Source organism: Tiliqua scincoides, chromosome 1, assembly GCF_035046505.1.
Source record: "Tiliqua scincoides isolate rTilSci1 chromosome 1, rTilSci1.hap2, whole genome shotgun sequence".
In the NCBI taxonomy this organism is placed as follows: Eukaryota; Metazoa; Chordata; class Lepidosauria; order Squamata; family Scincidae; genus Tiliqua; species Tiliqua scincoides.
In genome coordinates this window covers 148,444,468-148,455,836 of record NC_089821.1, presented here as the reverse complement: position 1 = coordinate 148,455,836, position 11,369 = coordinate 148,444,468, and the positions used below count along the sequence as shown (strand labels likewise).

General features: G+C 44.8%; 1 pseudogene; it reads right to left on the bottom strand.

Annotated features, from left to right (window-relative positions):
* Nucleotides 1–5,649: 5,649 nt before the first annotated feature.
* LOC136637066 (5S ribosomal RNA) lies at nucleotides 5,650–5,774 on the bottom strand (annotated as a pseudogene).
* Nucleotides 5,775–11,369: the final 5,595 nt, after the last annotated feature.

The following is an 11,369-nucleotide window of genomic DNA, read 5'->3' as shown; positions in this document are numbered from 1 at the left end:
GCATCCGCAAAAAGACAGGAGGAAAGGTTAGTCCCAAAGTTGTTCACGTAGGCTGGCAGATACATTAGCTACATGGTTAGACTTTTGCACCCTGCTGTGAGCTATAAAATGCATAATGCACAGAAAAAGCAGCCCCTTATTTATCTTGGCATTTCAACATTTCGTCTTTCAGTTAAGAGCTGACTCTTTTCAGTGGGAATTTGACCACGGCCACAGACACAATTTCTATTTCATAGCAGGATCATGATCATGATTTTGAAATTTAAGCCCAAGTATCACCTTCTCAAAGGCACAAAGGCTGCATGCAGAGCTGGCAGAATGATACATACTGGAAAAGTACATTAAAAATAGCTCATGAAATGTTCATTACTCTTTGGGGCTAATAATTCTGTTACTCAAGTCTTCCCAAGCTCTTGCTGTAGAGCTAGGATTCCCAACCCATGGTCCGCGGACCACTGGTGGTCCACAGTGTCCCCCCAGGTGGTCTGTGACACGTCTGGTGAAAAAAGAAAAAAAAATGCCTTTCCAGGCAGAAAAAAAGCCTCTGCAGCGCCAGCAGCCAATCAGAGCAGCCCAGAGCCAATCAGAGTATAGCCTTTCTCTGTCTCCTCCCTCCCCCCTCCACCTCCCTTCCCTCCTTGTCTGTGAGTGCCCAGACAAGCAAAAAAGTGAAGCACAGGCGCCTTGTAAGGTGTGCACACGTTTGTGCAGCCTCGTGGCTCAGCTGCATGCAGAAGAGAGGTGCCCTGCTGTCCACTGCCTCCATTCCTTGACCGTGAGCCCTGCCAGCCTGGTTTCTCAGGAGTCAGATCAGGACTCCTGCCAGCCTGGGAAGTCCCTTTTGCTGGTGGGTGGGTGGGGGGGCCTGAGAAGGGGGAGGAATGGGAGTAATGAGGAGGAGAAGGAGCAGGCTCCCAAAGGCATCACTGGCTGGCTGGCTGGCTGGCTGGGGGGGTTTCCCTGGGAGTGGGTTTCTCTGGATGCGATTTCCCTGGGAGTGCAGACTCCAGCTGGGCAGGGAACACAGAGGAAGGGAGTTGGAGGCAGTGTGGCAGCAGGAGAGGGGCGAAACAGTATGCATATCCCCCAGCCCTGCTACCCCCTCCCCAGTTGACAGGATTGGCCCCCTGGATGTTGCTCCCCAGGGGTGGAGTAAGGGATCCAGGCAACCAGGTTTGGGCACCCCTTTTGGAGAGGGAAACAGGCAGCACCTCTGCGGTCCTACTGCAAGCTGCCCACCTGGGGAGAAGCAATCCCAGAAGTTGCAGAACAGGCACCACCGTAGCCAAGTACAGCAGGTGTAAACCCTGACTTTTCCTCCTCAGAGAACAGCAGCAGTAGCTTTGTCCATGGGGAGCTCTCCCCCACCCCACACTTGGCCAGTTCCCCTATCTGGAGGGCAAGAGGTCTGGTCTAGAGGGTAGAGCCTCCGTTTGCCTGAAGATAACATCCGCAGGTTGCCAGTTCGAGGCCACCAGCACCGTGAATGGTGAGGCAGTAAAGCAGCTGACAAGGTGAGCTGAGTTATTTCACCTGCTCTTTGGTGTGAGCGAAGAAGCGTCTTGGCTGCCCTCCATGTGAGAGATGAAGGAGCTGCTTGTCAGCTTGCGTGGGAGGAAATCTGAGGCCAGAATGTGATACCAGATCAAAAAGATCCATCTGAAATGTTGTGGTTCTTGAAAGATAGAACCTTTCTGCTATTGTAAAAATCCCTACGGGGATTTAGAACAGCCTGCCCATGTAAACCGCCTTGAATAAAGTCTGAGGAGAAATCTGACGACCAAGAAGTATATAAGGCAGTATATAAAATACATGTATTATTAATCATCATCATCATCATCACCTCCTCCTCCTCAGATTGCAATCCTATGCATGCTTACCTTGGTGTAAGCCCCATTGACTATAATGGCACTTCTGAGTAGACATGCCTAGAATGGGGCTGTCAGTCACATTGTGGCTGTGATGGACTTCTCCAGAAATTTCTCCAATCCCCTTTTAAAGGCATCTAGTCTAGACACCAGCATCACATCCTGGGGCAAGGAGTTCCACAGACTAATGGCAGAGTAGGCAGCTGTTGTTTTGTGGCTGCAGCCTACCTATAGGCTTGCTCACACTCTCTTAGTTCCAACCAAAGTAGTCCACAAGTGAAGAGAGGCTTTTTCCCCCTAAAGAACTTGCAGTGCACACCAAAAGGACTTTTCTTCCTGAGATATGCTGCAACCATTCTGAGATGTCTCTCTGAGCTGGTGCTTCCTTCACACGTCTCTTCTCCTTCAGGACCCACCTGCCTAAATTGTGTTGAACACTTTCCCAAGGACTCTGGACTCACAAGTGGGGGGAGCAGGGCCAGGGCTGTGTAACAAAAGGAACTGTGGAGGGATTTGTGTGCTTTTTGTTGGCTCATTTAACTACCTTGCATGACTTGTCTATAATCCCCTTGTGCTTACCCTCTCCCTTTTTGAGGTGTTTTTCCACACTTAAAAGAGGCAAGGGCTGTGCGTAATGTGGACTGGTGTGGGCGAAAAGAGACTGGATTGAATTGGGTGAGTGTGAAAACCTCTGAGTTGGGGGGGGAATTGTTTTGTGTTCCATGTATTCCATGTAAACCCAAGACTTTCATAGCTACTGAAGCAAATGCAAGCACAACCATCACATTAATTATTAAATAATCTTCTTATGTATTACAAATCTAATTGTATTTTTTGTGTGCAAGGGTGGGGGGGTTGCATGTGGTCCCCGCCGTCTTCAAATTTTGCCTTAGTGGTCCCTGAGCTCCTAAAGGTTAGGAACCACTGCTGTAGAGCTTACCTAATGCTATCACTGACTGTGCTGAAATGAGGTTTTGCCCTTCAGTAGATCTTGTAACCATACAGAATCACATAATAAGACACTTGTCCATAACAGAAACACATAACAAGCTTTCTGCCCCCTCTTGAACTTTGCATTTATAGCCTTCTGTTACAATAGTGCATAAGCACATATCAAATCATTTTTAAAAGACATTGTTAACAGCAGTTACCCTTCCGTCTAAGACATTGGAATATAATGCCTATAATGTATAACAGGTAAAACATACAAAAGGCATTTTGGAAAAGTGACAATGGCTGCCATATGTCAATGAATTAGGTCTGAGTCAGTAGTGTAGTAATGGGGACAGGGGGTGTGGTCTACCCTGGGTACCAACCATTTAGGGTGCTAAGGGGGTGCCAGTGCTGCTCCCACACCAGCCACACCAGCCTCAGACATGCCACAGCCTGGCCAGCAGGAGGCCCAGTTGTCACCAGTGAGCAGCAGGCAGAAGAGCCAGTAGTGCTCACCATAGCTGGAGCTGACATGCACACACCTGCTAATGTTGCGCTAATGTTGGCTTCTCCCTCTAGCAGTGAAAGTTAAGCAACCCGGAAGTGGCCTGCGACTTGACGATGTCATCACCAAACTTCCAGGTTTCAAAACTCCACACTGGATGATACAACCCCCAGTGATGCCATTGGTCTGAGTTGTTACAGTTTATTTTAGAAGGGTCTTGATCCTAAAGGTGTGACGCAAAGCTGCCTCTCAGGGCATCAGTCACAGATATACCATAGACCTCCATGTAGGCCTTAAAGGTTGGCCTTCCTTCGCTTCCACAGCTGCTTCACAGATGTGAAAAAGCAAGCAGTGGAGGGAGACCTAGAACCACAGCTCACGCAAGAGGTTGAACAGTCACCCTCACGCTGAGAGCAATTGTGCTGGGCCAGCGCGGGCTCCAGCAAATCTTCAGAGGGCCAGAGGCCAATTGGAGACTGGAGGTTCCCTCTGGACCATATTGGAGGTCCCCAGGGGCCACAAATGGCCCTCAGGCCAGGGTTTGGGTACCCCTGCTTTAAGCTTATGTGCACTTTCCATGTGGCAAGTGGATGGATAAATGAGAATTCCATTCTAGCAAATAAAACTGAGGACTAGAACCCAGATTTTAAAAAAAAATTATGTAGAGAACTTCTACCTTCCTTCCCTATAAGACAACAATAGCTCAGATCCCTCAAGAAGAAAGCTCTATAAGGAAAATAAAATGTTGCTCTTTTATTTTATAAACCAGAGCCCTAGAAGCCATCCAGTCACTGGTTCTCATAACTGCATTCCAGTTTTGAACCCACAAATGGCTAGCAATTCTGAGTTTCCTTCCTTCTATGATAGAAGTACAAAGAGCAGCTTTCTACTGCCTGTAAGAACCATAATACATATAGTTCTCAGAAAACAGATCGCTAATGAGATCAGCAGTGTTGTTCACGCTGGAGCAGTTACGGCTGGGTTCATTTTTATCCTTCCCCCCCCCTTCCACAAGATTGTCACTCAGCCATAAAAGTTATGCGGGGTTGACATTTGCTGTCCAAGTTCCCTACCCAAGTACAATATTTTAAACAGAATTTGGAAACAATTGGTTTGGCAATCTCCTTAGAAGCTTAGTGAAAATAAATCACTCAGTGTCAAATGCTATTTTATGCTCCTCTAATTTAAGTAACAATTTATTTAGAGTCTCCAGTCATTATTATTAAGAATATTTATATACCACTTTTCCACAAAAAGTCATTCACAAAGTAGCAAAATAAATCAATTAGCAGCTCCTGCCCAAAAAGGCTCAGAGTGTAAAAAGAGGCAAGAAGAGACACCAGTATCAGCCACAGGAGAAGACACCACACTTGGGTGACGTTACCTCTCCATAATTCCATTTGAAACCCTGGGCTTGCTCCTATTAACAAACTCCTCCAAACTACTATTAGCCATACACAACAACACAGTCTCAGAGCTGATTCCTTAACTGCTATATGATTTACAGGAGGTGAACTGTTATGTTTTGAAAAGTATCTCCCTATAAGCAAGTACAGTTTAAACATGCTTAGTAACTTGCACTTCATAGAGGCAGCTGGTGTCCCCACAAACTGGGTGCAATTTCCTACTGGCTTCTACCCCAGTGGCATATCTATGTATGGCAGCCAGGGCACGTGCCCTGAGCGCCACTTGAAGGGAGAAGCCACTGAGCAGCTCTGAGAACCAACCACTCCACAAGTCCCTGTGACCTGTCCTCACAAGCACTCCCAAGAACAGGGAGCAGCAACTTGGGAAAGTTTGGACAGCTCAGATGTATCATCCCAGCTGTGACTGCTGTGACTGCGTGAGTGCTCCAGTTGCTTCCTAAGTAGGAAGCTTTTTGAGTAGGAAGCAACTGCAGCAAGGGCCCACTAGCTGTGGCAGCTGGGGCAATTTTCAATGGGTTCCTCCTCGTCACATTTGCTAAACATGAAGAGGAGGAGGAGGACACCAGAAGTGACGTTGTGTGATATCATCACTTTGCAGGATGTTATGATATCAAAACATTGCTGCTCCAGAAACAGCAGACCCTGGATATGCCACTGATACTACCCACAACACTGTCAGGTTTGCCAGCCTTAGTTTTCACTCTACTGGTGTCCAGCACTGTTCTGGGATTCTATAGCACTGGGAGAACTAAAGAACACATGGCAGGGAATATTTTCAGCATAAAAACATTGCCAGGGAAGTGTTAGCCCCTCCCAAATGCCTGATTGTTAAAGACAAAAGGGATGCTTCTGCTCCATGCCTGCATTCAAGTCCTTGGTTGGTTGGCAACCTTCAGTCTCGAAAGACTATGGTATAAGCCTACGGCACCTGGTATTCCCAGGCGGTCTCCCATCCAAGTACTAACCAGGCCTGACTCTGCTTAGCTTCTGAGATCAGACAAGATCAGGCATGTGACTGTCAGATATAGTTTGGCCCTTAGACGATCACATGATGATGCAGATCTCTAGTCAGCTCAACTGCTATTTAGGCATGTATATTGCAACTGAGCAAATCAGTCCACCAGACACACACAAAAATGAGTGGCTTCTGCCTGCCAGTAATTAAAGCGAACATTGAAGTCTAACCCAGAACACTGCTTTCTACATGAACTGCCTCAAACAAGAAGGGGCTTTACATTGCAAGGTGGGCCAAGCTGACATGAGTGATGAAACAGGAACCATATATGCATAGTAGGTACAACACATTTATTTGAATGTTCCTGCTGGCCTGCCAGCCCAGGATATTTCCAAATATGCTGAGATTGCCCCATAGAAATATTAGTCTCTAGGCTCAAATCCAGGTTAGTGGCAGCCCACACAAATCAGTGGTGATGATTTGCTGTGGAATATTATTTTACTGTAATGAAAACTCCTGGAAATCTAAGTGATGAATCAGAAGCTGAATCACATGCAATTCTGCATGTGAAAAAGTGTTGTTTTAACACCATGCATTAGCACATTTTGAAATGAAATCCAAAGATGTCATTTTACTTGTGCATAAGATTGAAGGGAGAGAACTGCTATGAAACAGACTAATAATGAAATTATAGTGCAATTGTAGAACAGCATTAGTGGCTATTGTCCTTTTACTCACTGTTCTTTGGATTCAACTCAGGGAACACTCATCTGCTTCTAACTTACATTCTTGGATGAAGACCTCAACAGGACTTTCTTTGAGTCAGTTGTAAAAGAAAATGTCAACACTTCATAAGAGTGATTAAAAAAAAAAAAACTTAAACAGGCTGTGAAATACATGAAGTACTGAACTACATTTGTTCCTGGGAAGTGCAAGGCTGAGAGGTTAGGCTCAGCTGAAGCCTTCACAGAAAATTTGGGTTTTGAGGAGGGACAGGAAAGAAGGAAAAGTGTCACCCACCTGGGTCATCTGGGAGGGAGTTCCAGGCATAAGGGGTATAAAGTGAGAATGGGTGCAGCTGTTTAAGAAAGCAAGAGATGTTTATCGAGCTTAGAATGGTAGAATTAGAGAACAAGGCAGGGATCCTATGAGAAACAATATGGAAAAGGAGCAGGGCCATAGAGATGTTAAAGAGAGAGTGAGGAATTTATGCTGGAAGTTGAATGGGATGTGAAGCCATGAAAGAATTTGAGGAGGGGTCTTACACAGGCTGAATGACAGGAAAGGTAGCTAAGCTTTGGTTAGGGAACAGAGACATGACAAGACTAAACAGAATGAGACAGAAAATAGAAGGTAAAAGCAACAAAGCAACCCACATAATCCCCCAACGTAGAGATAACAGCTCTACAGGACACAGCGCCCTCCTGCACATGGTTGTTTTAAGGATTCTTCTTCCAGCCCAGCTCATTTCCAGTACTTAAATCAGACTAAGGGAAATGGCTTAAAAGCAGAAGAGTTTTGCCCCCCTTTCCCCCACACATTTCATTGAAAGTAAGAAGTAGAATCCTATCCCACCCCACCCCACGTTTGCTTTACAGGTGAAGAGAGCAAGCTAATGTTTAAGAAATATGCTGTGCCCATAATTATCTAGTTTGGTCCTTGATCATGAGATTTAGAAAGTTCAAACATGGGGCACATCTTCTCTAACTGATAAACCGTTTGAAGCAAATAGGCAGTAAACACGTATTGTGTAACTTATATACCTACAAACTCCTGAGGCAGTTTTGTCCAACTTTATATTTTACAGTACTGTTGGAAAAAACATTTTGATACAGTGGATGTGAAAACAGTATGGAAAAAATGACCCCTCTGCTGCCATGGCCTAACCCTTCTCTTTAACAAAATACACATGAATTTTTAAAACAAAAATCAATGTAGTTGAGTCAAAGCCATCATGTGTGAATCTAGCAAGATGTGCTATAAATGTTTCCCTAATATTCTCAAAGGAGCCCTTTCAACTTGGACTTCAGAGCAGGTAGACTTCCCAGAAAATATCGCAGTGAATGATTTTTTACATCACGGGGTCTCCACCTTCCTCCCCACTGCCTTCCTGTATTTTCTCCCCTTTTGAAGTAGAACAGTACCCTTTTTCAAAGCAGATTTGTGATGAAAATGACGGGGGCTGTCAAATTCTGCCAAAAGGGATTTCTCTGCTTCAAATTCTGCCTACACTATTGACTAGGTAAATTATCTTTTCATTAAATGCTTCCCTCTTTTGCTGGAACTACTGCATGTAGATATGTTATGCAATATTCTCAGGCCCCAGTCATAGACTGAACCCCTACATTCCTCTTCAGAACAGCAGAATGGAAATGACAGGCCAAATAAAACTAACTTACATGGACCTTAACGATGAAACAAAGATACGACAACACAAAGGACACCCAGATCATTGCTACTTTGAAACCATTCCTTACAGAAAATGGCTTTGTATCATAATCATTTAATTGTAACACCAAACTCAGGCACCCAAGTACCGATCAGCCTGCAAGGGAAACATCACTATTTCTGCATATTTGGAAACCCCTCTAATACACAGTGTCTCCTGCTGAGTTACTTCTCCAGCGAGCAGTAGAAAAAGCAATGTCATGGGCAGGAAAGAGCAAACTTTCTCACCAGTGCATCCAGCAGCGCACTGACAAGCACGCTGTCAGAGTGCCTGTAACAACAACAACAACAACAACAGGTATCTATATACCACCTTTCTTGGTCTTTATTCAAGATTTTATTCAAGGCGGTTTACATAGGCAGGCTTTATTTAAATCCCTTATTAAATAGGGATTTTTACAATTGAAAGAAGGTTCTTTCTTTCAAGAACCACTACATTCAGGTGTTTCATTCCCATCTGGCTTCACTGTGGTGTTTTAGTGCTGTTTAAGCAGAAGCACACAGAAAGCCTTGATAATATGGCAACGGGCAAACCCCCCCCCCTTGTTACAGCAAACCGATAGCGGTGCTAGTTCTCAGGCAGAAGTGTGACAATAGCTGATACAGCACTTTGTGAAGAAGCACCCATTGTTCTAAGCCCCTGTATGAGATTCTAATGTGGCACACTATCTAAGAACGGAATGTAATTGATGTTGCAATGTTCAATAAAAGGCCGTGAGAAAGCTCGTACAAGCAGCTAGCTAGCTTGCTTGCTTGCTTGTCTCTCTCTGCATTCTCAACCCTCAATCTGTCTGCTGTCTCTTGATTTTCTGTCTGATCATTCATTTGCTTCTGCTCTTGTACCTAAATCCAGCAACCTGACCCCTGGGTTTTGGTTGCTCCCAAAGAATCACTGCTACACTTCACATTCTGGCCTCCATCCTCCCACGCGCAGAGCAGATGGAATAGCTCGGCTTCAGCTTGTCAGCTGCTTCAAGGTCGCACGGTGCCGGTGGCCTCGAACTGGCGACCTTGTGGATGTTATCTTCAGGCAGACGGAGGCTCTACCCTCTAGACCAGACCTCCTGCCTTGGTGCTGACTGCTTTACGGCGGTCAGTAGTGGCCGCAGAGGCCAACTGGCGACAACACACAGTCAGTATAGGATTGGGCTCTAAAGCAGTGATCCTTAGAATGAGGTGGGGTGTAACTAATAACATCCAATTTTATGTCCCTATTTTAATCTGCAAAATATTGAAAGTTATGGAGTTATGAAAATGAAATGGAATCATCCCAAATAAACCACCTCAAGCAATTTAGGGGAAAGCAGAATACGAATGTGATAGCTTAATTCAGTGCTTCCCAAACTTTTTTGACTGGTGGCTCCCTTGACCTACTGAGCCATTGGATGCTGCTTCCTATTAGGGCTATAATCCTATACATTGTATAGGGCAGTGAGTTTTTCCACAAAGGTTCCACAACTCCCCTGGTTGATTTCCATAGCTCCCCAGGGAGCTGCAGCACACATTTTCGGAACCACTGGCTTAATTTTAAAACTAAAAAAAGATGAAGAGCAGCAAGATTGTTTCTGCTACAGGAAATCTGCCCTTCTACAGACTGCATGCAGATGAGATCTTGTGCTTTTCTTCCTGAATGGTCAATTGAGGCTACAATGCAAATATCATAATGCTTTTCAGTAATCATGAGCGAAAAGTGCTCATGGTGAATGAACTGGGAAGGGCTAACACCCAAGTTATCTCCAAGTTGGGTTACAGCAGTGTTATTCAAACTGTGCGGCACAGCTCTTTAGGGAGGCGCCAGGAACTCAAAAAGGAGGCACGGGACGTCCTTTTGCAGCAATACAGTCACACCCCTGGGCAGAATACAAGCCCGTCTTCTGCCCGTCTGCGCTTTTTTTAAAGTAGAAGAAACGGGAGTTGCTCAGCTGTGAGAGTGGCTGCTGCCGCCCCCCCTTCTCCCTCCACTCCGAGGATGCCACCTTCTGTGTTCACTGCATGTTGTTTCCAAAGCTCTTCGACTCCAACCCCCATCCGGCAAGTACCAAGCATGCTCAGCTTGCAGTCCTTAACCCTCGCTGATCCTTGTCTGGTTGGTTCCTAGTTCCCAGCCTGGGATCGCTTCTCATCAAAGTGAAATCTCTCTTTTCAACCCCTCCCTCTTCCACTCCTCCCTTTCGATCTCCAAACCTTCCCGCTTTCTTCCCCCTCCCCAAATAAAATGCTTCCTATTTTACCAGTCATCAGGACTCTTAAAGTTGTTTCCATGCAGTTGGCAAAGGGGGGGGGGGGAGGGAGAGAGAGAAGCACACACTTTACTTGACCAGGAGCAGAAAAAGGGTACTGTTTTTAAAGGGATTTCTTAATCTTGTTGTTTGACTGAAGAGGAAAGGCTGTATTTTTAAAGTGATGAATCTTGCTATTTGAAGGGAATACTTATCAGCCATTGATGAAGTGATTGCCAGCCCAATCCTATCCACACTTTCCTGGGAGTAAGCCCCACTGACTCTAATGGCACTTACTTCTGAGTAGACATGCATAGACTTGAGCTGTGCTAGTATAGGAGACAAATCAGCTTCCTAACCAAACCCTTATCATCTCTGATATATTTTCATGGTCTATTTTTGTTTTCCCTACCAGCTGCTGGAAAAATTTAATTTCAGTAAATTAATAAAGGGTTCAATCCTATCCAAGGAGAATGGGAGAAATGACTAGTAGGATTGGGGTCCACAGGGGTGTACGTGTGTTGATCAGACTGGTTGTTTACAAAGTTCATTTGATAAAACAATTCTATTGGTATGCTTACAAAGTTTAAAAAAATGAGTCCTCCTGGACCATACAAAATCTACCTACTCCAGCATCCTGTCTCCAACAGCGACCAGCAGCTGATCATTTATAAAGCATGTATATTGCTGTGTATTAATAATATATTTTTAAGATCTGCATTTAATTAATGATATGATTAATATAATTAATATTAATATAGTTAGTATATATTTAATATTTAATATTCTATTATATTAAATATAATATAATATAGTTAATATTTCTGGCCACTTCCTGTTTAATGATGTCACTTCCAGCCCTCAGGAACATGATGGGGAGTCATGGCCAACAACCACGGGGGTCAAGGGAGCCCCTGGCCGGAAACGTTTGAGTACCACTGGGTTAGAGTATAGCTCAAACCATTCCCAATCAGTACATGTCCCTTCAGGGAGAGTTATAAAATGCTTTGAAAA